The 12,547-nt window shown below is 36.1% G+C and overlaps 1 protein-coding gene and 1 pseudogene across 5 annotated transcripts in view; one reads left to right on the forward strand and one right to left on the reverse strand.

Moving 5' to 3' along the window:
• The window catches only part of KIFAP3 (kinesin associated protein 3), a 232,873-nt gene that overhangs the window by 86,260 nt on the left and 134,066 nt on the right, over positions 1-12,547 (reverse strand). The gene's annotated exons all lie outside the window — the stretch shown is intronic.
• Positions 3,462-3,938, forward strand: LOC101439044 (small ribosomal subunit protein uS17-like; annotated as a pseudogene).

The raw sequence follows: 12,547 nt of genomic DNA on the forward strand, positions 1-12,547 counted from the left end.
AAGGAAATCAGAGAAGATGTTGGTATTATCTATTTTTCTATTTATATTTGGGTCATCAGTATAGTCATAACATTTAATGGAATGGATAAAATCACTAAGGGAGTGAAGAAGTTCAAGTACTAAGCCGCGGAATGGGCTGATGGGGTATTCTCATGCTTAGAGATTGGGGAGATGAAAAGGAAGCAGAAAAGGAGACTGATAAGGAATGGCACTTAGATAGGAGAAAAACCAGAAGAATACTGTACCTAGGAAAACAAATGAAAAAATTAAAGGAGCAGGGAAAGATCAACTGTATCAAATGCCGCTCATAGGTTGAGTGGTATGAATGCTGGGAATTGACCACTGGATTTAGCAATGTGGAAGTCACTGGAACTTAATAATAGTGTGATGGTGTGTGTAGGAGAGATGAAAGCCTAATTGCAGTAAGTTCAAAAGAGTGTAGAAAAATGAGAGAGAAAGGGAAGGAGGGCAAAAGGGAAGGAGGGAGAAAGTAAAATGAGGGAGGAGGGGGGAGAGAAGGGGGAATATGAATAGGTATATGAAGGAGAGAAAAATTGGAGACAGGAAATGAAGACAACTCTTTTGAGGGATTTTGCCATAATGGGAGAATAATGTATATAATATGTCCCTGTTTAAAACAAAAATGCATCAAAAAGCTACTAATAGTAGTTGTCTTCAGGAAGGGAGATGTAGCAGTTTAACATTATTGATGAATTCCAAAAAGAAATATTGGATTATGTTTGTAAGCTGGTCTTTTCCTCTGGGCATATGATATTATACTGGATTCAGAGGTTTACTTGATTAAGTAATTGTGTCAGTAGTGCATTGACTCCCCGTCCCTTGGTGGGTGGGGACTCACAGATAAAAGGCAAGGTAAAGGCCAGAGTTGAGGGTTTTTGATGTTAGAGTTTTGATGTTGGAGTTTGATGCTGAAGACTTAAGCTGGAGCCCTGGGAAGTAAGTTCACAGAGGAAAGAGAAGCCAGCCCCAGGAAGAAAGGAACCTTGAACCCAGAGAAAAGCAAGCCCCAGGAATGTAGGAACCCAAGAAGCCTAAACCTTTGCAGACATTGGCAGCCATCTTGCTCCAAATAGACTTTGGTGAGAAAAGTAACTTATGCTTTATGGCCTGGTATCTGTAAGTTCCCACCCCAAATAAATACCCTTTATGAAAATCAAACAATTCCTGGTATTTTGCATCAGCACCCCTTTGGCTGACTAATACAGGACACAAGTGGTTTTGCAGTAAAGGGGGACTTAACTTTTAATTTTATTCTTATTTTACCAAGTTTATGTGCTACTTTTTCAGTTGAAGAAAAACAAGAAGAAGAAAAAAAAAGGAAAGAAAAAAAGACAAATGGAATGATAGCTGGAGGGTGAAAGAGTTAAGTGGAGGTCAAGAACAATCTTAAGATGGAAGAAATAATAGCATATTTGAATGTCGACGGGAATGTCGATGCAACAAGACTACTGAGTAGGTGAGAGGGAATGGATGGAGAAGGAGAATTGGTCCATTGTGAAGAGTAGAGGCAAGTTCATTCACAATAATGTCATAGAAGGAAAAGTACAAAAGCAGATGTGGGAAAAAAGGTAAAGGTGGTAATGTAATCAACTCATGGAGCTCTCTTCTGATTGATTCTATTTTCTCAATAAAATAGGAAGGAAAGGAATCAACTGAATGAGGTTGAGGACAGAGGTACTGGATACATGAGCACAAAGTAGAAGGAATGAAATTCTCACTTAGGAGAGTAGGAGACTGACCAGGCTAAGAATATGCAATGTGACTGCTGAACAGTATTAAAAACCTAGTAATGGCGGTGGACTTGGCCCAGTGGTTAGGGTGTCCGTCTACCACATGGGAGGTCCGCGATTCAAACCCCAGGCCTCCTTGACCCGTGTGGAGCTGGCCCATGCGCAGTGCTGATATGTGCAAGGAGTGCCATGCCACGCAGGGGTGTCCCCCACGTAGGGGAGCCCCACGCACAAGGAGTGCGCCCTGTAAGGAGAGCCGCCTAGCGTGAAAGAAAGTGCAGCCTGCCTAAAAATGGTGCTGCCCTCACGGAGAGCTGACACAATAAGATGACGCAATCAAAAGAAACACAGATTCCCATGCCGCTGACAACAACAGAAGCGGACAAAGAAGAGGCAGCAAACAGATACAGAGAACAGACAACTGGGGTGGAGGGTGGGGGAAGGGGAGAGAAATAAATAAATAAATAAATCTTAAAAAAAAAACAAAATAAAAAAAAACAAAAACCCAACCTAGTAATGGTTAATTATCTTGAATTCAATATATATTGTTGTCCCTTTGTGCTCAGTGTCCTCAATCTCCCTCCTCCAACAACATGATACATCTTCCCCAGGGCCTTCACAAAGCACAAAAGACATTGTTAAAAATAATTCTAGGCGGCGGACTTGGCCCAGTGGTTAGGGCGTCCATCTACCACACGGGAGGTCCGTGGTTCAAACCCTGGGCCTCCCTGACCCGTGTGGAGCTGGCCCATGCACAGTGCTGATGAGCGCAAGGAGTGCCCTGCCATGCAGGGGTGTCCCCCGTGTAGGGGAGCCCCACGCGCAAGCAGTGCACCCCCTAAGGAGAGCTTCCCTGCGTGAAAGAAAGTGCAGCCTGCCTAGGAGTGGTGCCGCACACACGGAGAACTGACACAACAAGATGACACAACCAAAAGAAATACAGATTCCCGTGCCGCTGACAACAACAGAAGCGGACAAAGAAGACACAGCAAATAGACACAGAGAACAGACAACCGGGGTGGGGGTGGGGGGAGAGAAATAAATACATAAATAAATCTTAAAAAAAAAATAATTCTAATTTGTGGGTGGTTGAATACCCAAACACCCACAGGACAATGCAGGCAATGTAACTAAATGTCTAAAATAAGAGGAAGTAAGAATTACCCTGGGAGAATGGGACGGTAAAAAATAAAAAAGTGAAAAAATTAAAGGATATTTTTTTGTCCAGCCAAACATGTCAACTAGCTGAATTTGTGCTGTTAATTTGAAACGCCCGGTATAATATTACTACTAGGGATATATGCATTTCATAAATATTAAAAACTTAAATGATATGTTCTAAATGAGTGGTTTTCAAAGTGCGATCCTAGTATTCCTGGATGGTTCACAAAGTCAAGTCATTTTTATAACAATACCAATAAATTATTTTCCTTTTTCTACTCTCATTCTCTTATGAGTGTACCATGGAGTTTTCCAGAGGCTGATACCACATGTGATATCATAATATATTATTGAAAGAGATAGGTGAGCCAGTTGCCATCTATTAAACCTAGCTTTAAAGAGATTTAACATCACTCTTCTCACTGATTTTTTTGTTTTCTGTTTTTGAAAATATGGTTATTTTTCATGAAAACATTTATGCTAAAATATAATGGTTTGCTTTTGTTATTTAACAGTGAATACCTTTCCTTTTTTCAAGTGGCCCAGAAAATGGCAGACATCCGGAATGAGCATGCCTACCAAAAAGTAGCTGACATTCTTCCAAAATAAGAAAAGGGTCTTGCTTGGAGAAACTGGCAAGAAGGAGCTCCCACATTACTATAAGAATATTTGTCTGGGCTTCAAGACACCCAAAGAGGCCACTAAGGGCACCTACATTGACAAGAAATGTCCCTTCACTGATAACGTCAGCAACCGAGGGCACATCTTGTCTGGTATGGTCACCAATATGAAGAGGCTGAGTACCACTGTCATCTGCAGGGGCTACCTCCATTACATCCGCCAGTACAACCACTTTGAGAAGTGCTACAAGAACATGTCTGTGCACCTGTCCTCCTGCTTCAGGGATGTCGAGATCGGCAACATCATCAGGGTGGGACTGTGCTGGCCCCTGAGCAAGACCCTCCACTTCACTGTGCTCAATGTTGTCAAAGTTGCGGCACCAAGAAGCAGTTCCAGAAGTTCTGAGACTGGACACCTTCTGGCCCACCCTGGCTCAGTATAAATAAAGTTATTTTCCTATCCAAACAAACAGATGAAAAAACAGTGAATAGTTCACTTTTTTGTTTTATTTCTGAATACAATAAATATCCACAGATAAAATCCCCATAAACAAAACTCTTTGGGATTCTCAATAATTTTTAAGAGTATAAAGGGGTTGTGAGACTAAAAAGTATGAAAATTGATTCTCTAAACCCTGAATTTCTACAATCTTCTAATGGACAGCAAAGACTTAAAATTTACCAGAGAAACTGTGGAAATTGGTTGATGCCCTATAATTCACATGTAACACTCTGAACTGCCCAACCTATAGGCTGTACCTATCCTATTTTTAACAAACACAAAAATTCACATATGAAGGATGAGACTTGTATACTTTATAGGTTTATTCCCTCAAGTTTAAATTCCTTTGAGAATCAAGTTAAAATTTTAAAAGATGACATCAAAGCTCAGAACATTACTTAATTTAAAAAAACATATATACCAATATTATTCACAGAGGGACAAAAAATACAGTGTAAACTCAAAATTGTCCAAAAGAGTTTGCCAGTGAATTCTGTCCTTTTTTTTTTAAACCCTGTTTTTTTTCTATTTGCATGTAGATGAATGAGTAATTTGCAGTGTAATATATTTTGGTGAGTTGTTAAAGGATGACTTTTCAAATTCTTTTCAATTTTAAGTAAAATAATTACATGAAGGTACAAGTATGTTCCTGTCACATGTGTTACTATTTTATATTTATAACAGCAATTCCTCTTTTAAATAATAAACTTACTTTTAGAGCAGTTTTAAGTTTACAGAAAAATTGAACAGAGAGTTCCCATTTATACTCCCCTTAATATACTGCATTAGTGTGGTGTATTTATAACAATTGATATTAAGACAGTATTGATATATTATTAGTAACTAAAGTCTATAGATTAACATTCTTTGAATATACACTTGTATGAGTTTTGAGAAATGTGAAATGTTATGTATTCAACATTATGGTTTCATACAGAACAGTTTCACTGTGCTAAAAGTGCCTTGTGCTCCATTTTCTTTGTCCTCACTTATCCTGTGTCAATCGCTGATCTTGTTACTATCTCTATAGTTTTGCCTTTTACACAATGTTATATATATAGTTGGAAGCATATAGTATGTAGCCTTTTCTCACTGGCTTCTTTCATTTAGCAATATGCACTTAATGTTTCTCCATGTCTTTTTATGTCTTGATGGCTCATTTCTTTTTATTGTGAATAATATTCCACTGTATGGCTGTGCCACTGTTTGTTTACCCATTCATTTATTGAAAGTCATCAAGGTTTCTTCCAATTTTTGGCAATTATGAATAAAGCTGCTATAAACAATTGTGTATCGGTTTTTGTGTGGACATGATTTTCAACTTCTTTGGGTAAATATGTAGGAGTAAAATTGCTGGCTCATATATGGTAAGCTTATGTTTAGCTTTGTAATAAACTGCCAAACTGTCTTTCAAAATGGCTGCACAATTTTGCATTCCTACCAGCAACGAATGAGAGTTCCTGTTGCTCCACATCCTCATCAGCATTTGGTGTTGTCTGTGTTTTGAATTTTAGCCATTCAGGTATGAACTGGGGATTTTTTTTTTAAAGTACGCAACTCTATAAAATACTTCCATTACATTAAGTTTAAGCTTTATATGTAAGAAAAGATGTCATGATGAACTAGACCCTTCCTAAAGAACTCATTTCAGTTGGGTAATTATGTTTGCTTTTGTGCTAATATCAACTGCAAAAAAATCAAACAATCCTCAGCTTAAGAAACATCCAAACCAAAGCAACTGAAAGGTGCAACAAATATGAACATGAGGTGGCGGACTTGGCCCAGTGGTTAGGGTGTCAGTCTACCACATGGGAGGTCCGCGATTCAAACCCTGGGCCTCCTTGACCCGTGTGGAGCTGGCCCACGTGCAGTGTTGATGCGCGCAAGGAGTGTCGTGCCACGCAGGGGTGCCCCCGTGTAGGGGAGCCCCACGTGCAAGGAGTGCGCCCTGTAAGGAGAGCTGCCCAGTGTGAAAGAAAGTGCAGCCTGCCAAGAATGGCCCCCCACACACAGAGAGCTGACACAACAAGATGACGCAACAAAAAGAAACACAGATTCCCGTGCCGCTGACAACAACAGAAGCAGACAAAGAAGATGCAGCAAATAGACACAGAGAACAGACAACAGGGGTGAGAGGGGAAGGGGAGAGAAATAAATAAATAAATAAATCTTAAAAAAAAAAAAAGAGATTCCAAAAAAAAAAAAAAATGAACCTGGTTCAACAGACATAAAGCTAAGAAAATTTAGTTTAAGTTACTCTTGAAACACTATCTATACATTCTCCAGGGTACTGAAGAATACACTATGGCAAGAAATTTCCTCACAATCTTCCAACCCAGTATGCTCTGTCATAAGGAAGCACTCTGAGACACATCAAGGTCAAGGGACTTCAGGACTTGTGACAAGGGGATTTTTTTCTTTTAATGATCTGATTTTCAGATGAGCCAAAAAAAATCTTTGAACACACTTTTAAAAAATTACTTCTCACCATGAAAAAAAATGGAATAAACTTGGTCTGACAGATAAGTAGAGCCAAGTTTTCTAGGCCCAATCCAATTAGCATTTAATGACATTTGCTGAAACCACTGGCAATGGCAGATTTCTAGATGGTAACAAGGTTGCCAGACATAATAAACTAAGAGTCAAAGTATCATATAAGGATGACCAGAACTGAAAAGATACATAATTGATACTGAACCAAGCAGAGATAGGTTTAAGATCCTTATAAACTCTCAGGAAAATAACACCAAAAAGTACAATAAGAAACAAATGAATAATTTTGGTGGAATGAAACAAAAGGAAAACAGACAAAGGAATATTTATATAGAAGGTTTTCCATGGAACCAAATAAAATTTTTGAAGCATTTCAAGAGATAATACCTTTTTCCTCTACCCCTAGGAAAAGAAAATTATTCAAAGACGACATGACGTAAGTGAAGAGAGAAAATTTTAAATATTTAAAATTCCTTATGGATCCCTTTCATGTTACTAGTGTCAAAGGAAGAAATTCAAAATTCCTAATTGAAAATGCTTTATATGATAAAACAGAATATTAAAATATTTTTTGGTTCTATTGAAATAGAGTTCACTCAGAGCCTCACGTGACAAAAGAGGTGAGCTGTAATACAACTTCCCCTCAGCCTTTAATAATTATTCAAATCATATAACCCTCTTTAATTATGTATTTTTTCAGTTTATTCTTGAAGAAAATGTGGAAATCTGTATGAAGAATGCTATTCAGTGATTAATATCAATCTTACAACAGCAGGGGTCGCAGTGTACTAGTTAAATGCTTCAAGAGAAAGGAGAAGGGGATTAACTGTTCATATAGCCCAGATTTATTAAAGCTTGAACGATTCATGATTCATTGTACTCTAGTTAAAATAATCTATTATTAACTTTAAAAAAGATGTTTTAGTTATGGGTCACCAAATAATAATAAAGAAATTCTACTTAAAATCTTATAGCATTTCCAGTTGAAACAGCATCCCTTAAAAATCACTTCTGAAAAGTTCTACCTCTTGCTTTTGCATTTTTGCATCTTTTTAAAAATAAGGAATTTCTAAGTAATGGGTAATTCTTTAAAATAATTATCTGTGAAATCTGAAAATATATTAGACATTGAATTAATTTCTGAAGGTAAAAGCAAGCTGACTACTGTTTCTACTGTATGTTCTTTAATTCCTCTATGAGTACAATGAAAAAAATGTACCCATAAACTCTTTGCACATAGAAAAGGTAAATACTGTTTTGTGAACATATTATTTAATTACATATATTAAACAAAATGTATAATATATATCATAAATAATATATAATGCACTAGAATAGACACATATGGATATATATATATATACATCTCATATATGTGATCTAAATGTGTATTTTACTATGTAAAATGTGTCTCACTACGAATTGGGGCAAAAAATGTTTGAAAGTCACTACTGTACATGAGTGTTTCCTATCCCTTTAAAATCCATGCTATTGCATCTTTATCTTCTATATAGTTATAGCTGTCAAAGATCAGAAATTATTACATTGACTTACTCAATTGAAAAGTTTAGCTTATTCTATTAGGAGTTAATGATTCGATATTCCATATACATAACATATATGTGACCAAATATTTTTTTTGACCATTCTAGTAATCACTTATCAGGAACTCAATTATACACTAAATGCAAATTCTCTGAACAAAGCAGAGTTGCTATCAAGAAAAAGAGGTTTCTTCACTTTCAAAAGATGTGCTACAATGTCCATGCAGTGAAGCTCAAGAACATAACTAAGAAGAGAAACTTCGGGGTATTCATCTGGAATTGATTTTTTAAAGCATACAGTTCAAGTAAGTTTAGTTGTTGGTTCCAAGACCACAGGAGATTAGAAATATATCATTGATCTGCCCAGGTCAACTGTTTGGGGGTCTCTGGAGACCAGAAGAAAAGAGTACACTATCCAAGGAAGAACTGGATGAGAAGACTGATTATCTATGTTGAAGATTCATCCTCTGAGTCTGATTTGACTGGAAAACTAGTGTTGGGAAGGTTGTCTCCAGGGTAACACTTCTATCAAAACTAGCTCTCCAGGAAATAGCGGTGAGAGAAGACCATAGGTGTATTAAAAATATACAGAGGCAAATAAATACAAACAGAACAGACTAACATTTATGGAGGAGGAATAGAGAAAGCTTTAACAAAAAGCCAGCCTTGGGCTAAAGAAACTGAGAACAGAATGAACACATAAAAAAAAAAAAAAAAATCAGATGCCAAGAACAGCAAAAAACAAGCCATACTAAGAAACAGAAAGACATGGTGCAGCCAAAAGAGCAAATTAAACCTTCAGATGAAACACAGGATTTGCGACAACTAATCAAAGATATTCAAACAAATCTCCTTAATATATTCAATGAGATGGGTAAAGAGATTAAGGATATTAAAAAGACACTAGCTGAACACAAAGAAGATTCTGAGTTTGTAAAGGAAAGTAAAAGATCTTATGGGAATGAAAGACACAATAGAAGAGATTAAAAATACACTGGCAATATATAATAGCAGATTGAATTGGTTGAGGACAGAATAAGTGAGTTGGAGGACAGAGCATCTGAATTTGAAAAGATAGGAAAACAGAAAGAGAAAAGAATGGAAAAAATGGAACTGGGTCTCAGAGAATTGAATGACAACATGAAATGCACAAACATATGCATTATAGGTGTCCTAGAAGGAAAAGAGAATGGAAAAGGGGCAGAAAAAATATTTGAGAAAATAATGACTGAAAATTTCCCAACCCTTATGAAATACATAAATATCAATATCCAAGAAGGACAATGTACCCCAAACAGGATAAATATGAATAGACTTACTCTGAGACACTTACTGTTCAGAATGTCAAATGCCAGAAATGGAAAATTCCAAAAGCAGCAGCAAGAGAAAAACAATTCATCATATGAAAGGGACACTCAATAGGACAAAGTACTGAATTCTCATGAGAAACCATGAAGGTGATAAAGCAGTGGTATGACATATTAAGCGTTCTAAAAGAGAAAAACTGCCAGTCCAGAAATCTTTATCTGGCAAAAGTGTCCTTCAGAACTGAGGGTGAGTTTAAAGCCTTCACAGATAAACAAAAACTAAAAGAGTATGTCACTAAGAGACCAGATTTACAAGATAAACTAAAGTGAGTGCTGCAACCTGAAAGGAAAAGACAGGAGAGAGAGGCCTAGAAAAGTGTGCAGAAATGAAGATTTAAGGGTAAGAAAAAGGGTAAAAGCACAGATACTAGTAAGATAGGTCAATGGAAAGTCAAAAGATATAACGGACAAGGTAATGATTTTACGGGAATAACATTAAATGTTAATGGATTGAACTCCACAACCAAAGGACACAGATTGGCAGAATGGATAAAAAAATATCAGCCATCTATATGCTGTCTACAAGAGACTCACCTTATATGCAAGTACACAACGAGACTGAAAGTAAAAGGGTAGAAAAAGATATTACTTGCAAACAGTAATCAAAAAAAGAGCAGTAGTAGTGATACTAATATTGGATAAAATAGACCTTTAAATAAAAAACTGCTATAACAGATGAAGAAGGACATTTTATATTAATAAAAGGAATACTTTACCAATAAGAAATAACAATAAATATTTATGCACCTAATCAGGATACCTCAAAATACATGAGGCACACACATGCAAAACTGAAGAGAGAAACAGATGTCTCTCCAGTAATAGTGGCTACCACACTCTCATTTTGGATTGAACAAATGGATAAAGGATCAATAAGGAAACAGCTTGAATAATATGATAAATGAACTAGGCCTCACGAACATATATAGAACATTGTATCCCAAAACAGCAGGATATATATTCTTCTTAAGTGCTCAGGGCCTTTTTCCAGGATAGACCATATGTTGGGTCACAAAACAAAGTCTCAATAAATTTAAAACGAGTGAAATTATACAACACACTAGCTCTCATCACAATGGAATGAAACTGAAAATAACAAGTGAAGAAAAGAAAACTCACAAATACATGGAAGTTTAATAACACACTCTTAAACAATCAGTGGGTCGAAGAAGAAATCACAAGAGAAATCAGCAAATAATCTTAAGATGAATGAAAATGAGAATACAACATATCAAAACCTATAGCATGCAGTGAAGGCAGTACTAAGAGGGAAATTTATTTATAGTCCTCAATACTTACTTTAAAAAAGAAGAAAGAGTTAAAATCAAAGATCTAAGTGAACACCTGCAGGAACTAGAAAAAGAACAGCAAGATAATCTCAAAGTAAGCAGAAGGAAAGAATAAAGATTAGGGCAGAAATAAATGAAATTGAGAACAAAAAATAATAGAATCAACAAAACCAAAAGTTGGTTCTTTGAGATCAACAAAATCGACAAACCCTTAGCTAGAGTGCATAACAAAGAAACAAAGAGAGAAGACATAAATAATTAAAATCAGAAATGAGAGGGGGACATTACAACTGACCCTGCAGAAATAAGAGAGATCATAAGAGGATACTATGAAAACTGTACATCAACAAACTAGACAATGGAGACAAAATGGACAAATTCCTAGAAACAAATATACAACCCACATTGACCCTAGAAGAAACAGAAGACCTCAACAAACCAATTACAAATAAGGAGATTGAAACAGTCATCAAAAAACCTCCCAAAGATGAAAAGTCCAGGACCAGATGGCTTCACAGGTGAATTCTGACAATCATTCAAAGAATTAATAGCAGTCTTATGCAAACTCTTAAAAAAAAAAAAAAGAACAGGAAGGAACACTAAACTCATTCTATGATGCCAACATTACCCTAATACAAAAACCAGATAAAGATAACATGAAGAAAGAAAATTATAGACCAATTTCAGTAATGAATATAGATATGAAAATCTTCAAAAAATGCTAATTGAATCCAACAGCACATTAAAAGAATTATATATCATGATCAAGTGGGTTTTATCCCAGATATGCAAGGGTGGTTCACACAAGAAAATAAATCGATGTAATATATCACATTACTAAATTGAGGAAGAAAAATCACATGATCATCTCAATTAAAGTGGAAAAGGTATGTGACAAAATATAGCACCCTTTCTAGATAAAAACACTCCAAAAGATAGGAAAAGAAACTTTCTCAACAAGATAAAGTGCAAATATGAAAAACCCACAGCTAACATTGTACTCAATGGAGAAAGACTGAAAGCTTTCCCCTTGAGATGGGAAACAAGACAAGGACACCTACTATCACCACTGTTACTCAGTACTGTGCTAGAAGTTCTAACTAGAGCAATTAGGCAAGAAAGAAATAAAAGGGATCCAAACAGGAAAAGAAGAAAAATTTTCACTATTTGCTGATGACATGATTCTATATCTAGAAAACTCTGAAAAATCCACAAGAAAACTACTAGATCAAATAGACAAATTCAGCAAAGTAGCAAGATACAAGATTAGTACACAAAAATCAGTAGTGTTTCTACATACTATTAACAAGCGATCTGAGGAGGCAGTCAGGAAAAAAAAATCCCACTTACAATAGAAACTAAAAGAATCAAATATTTAGGAATAAACTCAACCAAGGACATAAAGGACCTGTATTCAGAAAACCAAAGAAGACCTAAATAAAAGGAAGGACATTCCATGTTCATGGATTAGAAGACTAATTATTGTTAAGATGTCAGTTTTAACCAAATTTACCTACAGTTTACACTCCAACCCATTAAAACTTTAACAGCCCTTTTTACAGAATTGGAAAGACAAATTATCAAATTTATTTGGAAGGGTAATAGGTCCTGAATAGCTAAAAACATCTTAAAAAAGAATGAAGTTGGAGGACCCACACTTCCTGACTTTAAAGCATATTACTTAGCTACAATGGTAAAAACAGCATGATACTGGCATAAAGATAGACAGATTGACCAATGGAATAGAAATGAGTGTTCAGAAATAGATCCTCAAATTTATGGCAAAGTAATTTTTGATAAGGCTGTCAAGCCCATCCAGC

The sequence above is a fragment of the Dasypus novemcinctus genome, chromosome 13 (assembly GCF_030445035.2).
Source record: "Dasypus novemcinctus isolate mDasNov1 chromosome 13, mDasNov1.1.hap2, whole genome shotgun sequence".
Taxonomy (NCBI): domain Eukaryota; kingdom Metazoa; phylum Chordata; class Mammalia; order Cingulata; family Dasypodidae; genus Dasypus; species Dasypus novemcinctus.